The sequence below is a fragment of the Grammomys surdaster genome, unplaced genomic scaffold (genome assembly GCF_004785775.1).
Source record: "Grammomys surdaster isolate TR1022 unplaced genomic scaffold, NIH_TR_1.0 219, whole genome shotgun sequence".
Lineage (NCBI taxonomy): Eukaryota > Metazoa > Chordata > Mammalia > Rodentia > Muridae > Grammomys > Grammomys surdaster.
In genome coordinates, this window is record NW_021604664.1 from 879,174 (window position 1) to 881,316 (window position 2,143).

Below are 2,143 nucleotides of genomic sequence, written 5' to 3' on the forward strand. Positions count from 1 at the left end.
AAAAAAGTTACATCATGAAATTTGCTGGCAAATGAATGGAACCAAAACAAAATCATTTTGAGTGGGGTATCTCAGACTCAGAAAGACAAATATGGTAGGTATCTATATGGTATGTATATAAAAATATGGTATGTAACAGCTAATATCTGCATATAAGTGGATAGATCCACTTCTAATATTGATCTTTGAGGTGGAAAAGACATACCTTTAAATCAGATCTAATATCCACATATAAGTGGATATTAGCTGTGAAGTCACTGTTAAACAAGCTACATTCTATAGAACCATGAAGGTTAGATAAAAAATAAGGGAGTAAAGAGAACAGATAGCTCTCATTAGGAAAGTGAAATAAAATAGAGAGTTATGGATGGATAGGGGGCTGGAATTGGAAAGTCAAGTGGGGAAGGGAATGAGGGAAGAAATATGGAAAGAAATAGCTGAAATTAAGGGCCATTTGAGGGGTAAAGACAACACCTATACAACTCATTGAACATTAAGAAGTCCTTCACCCCTACATTCTAGTATCTTTGGTATGTACAGGAAGGTACTCTGCTTACTATCAAAAAAGAAATGTAAACATGAAGTTAGCCACAAACCCTTCAATCTACAATGGTGTCATTCTTGCAACCTATATTGTGGCAATGGTGACAAAAAGCTTGTAGGAATAACCCCAGTATCCTATTTGACTTAAGGCCTACTTCAAGAGATGGAACCTGTACCTGGCACTGCTTGTGTAAACAAAAACCTGAGACTAGCCAGCTCAGGGGCCTAGGAGAAAAATCAAATAATAATGGTCTAAGATAAAACAAAAGCAAAAATTACTCCTAATAAAACTCTGTAACACTCTTAGATTAGTGCCTTGCTCAGCTATCATCAGAGAAGCTTTCTCCTTCAATGGACAGGAACAAATACAGAGACTCTGAGTCAGACAAGAGAGTTAAGACACCATGGAACACTCAACCCTAAATGGGATGTCCCCATAAAATCTCTCCCCTCAGAGCTCAGAGAATCCCTCAGAAGAGGATGCAGAAAGAGTATAAGAGCCTGAGGGAGGGGGGATGGAGAACATTTAAAAAACAAAAACAAAAAAACAAGCCCTCTGAGTGAACATGAGTAAAGCTCATATGAACTCACCGAGATTGAAGCAGCATGCACAGGGCCTGCACAGATCTGCACTAGATCCTCTGTGTGTGTGTGTGTGTGTGTGTATGGTGTGTATTATGACTTCCAATTTTGTGTTTCTATGGGAATCCTGAACGATCAAAAAAGTGAGTCCCTTGATTCTTGTGCCTTTTCTTGGGCTCTTTTTCTTCTGTTTTTCTTGTCCAACTCCATGTAATAGTTTTTGTTTTATATTTTACTTTCTTACATTTCATTATTCCTTAGAAGGGATAATAATTCTAACTAGAGAAATGGAGTGGATTTGGATGGGATGGGAGGTGGGGAATAAATGGGAGTAGGAGGCTCAGAATATATTAAGAAAAGAATATTTTCAGTAATAATGTAGGAGGGGGGAGAAGTAGTAGAAGGGGAAGGAGAAAGAGGAGAAGCACAAAGAGAAGTCCTCTTTAGGTTAAGTTGTATGACTTTGTTGTATGTGTTCCCAGCAAGCTTCTGTGGTATCAGATTACAGGTTATTCTGATTGGCTACAGAATTGCAATGCTCTGTGGCTCTAACTGTGTAAAAGTGAATCTGAGGTTACCTAACTAGGGAATGCTTTTTGAGCCTTGGTTGAATCTAGGACCTGTACTGCATCTGTGCCACACTCCTCAATTTTATTTTAGTATGTCTATGGGTGGTTTGCTAGCTTGTATCAGTGGCTGTACTTCATGAGTGCCAGGTGTCGGTGGAGACTAGAAGACAGTGCTGCATATCCTGGAATGTGAGTTACACATGGCTGTTCACTTGTCTGTAGGTCCTAGGAACCAAACCCTGGTTTTCTGGAAGAACAATCAGTGCACTTAACTGCTGAGACATCTTTCAGGCTCTGTGCCAACTCCTACCCTGTGTGGTCTTATAAAACCTCAGCTCTTCCTGTACACTTGGGTCTTGCTATAGCCTCTTTACTGGTTACTGTTGGTGTTTTCTATGCAGAAGAGCGAGAGCGAGAGCGAGAGCGAGAGCGAGAGCGAGAGCGAGAGC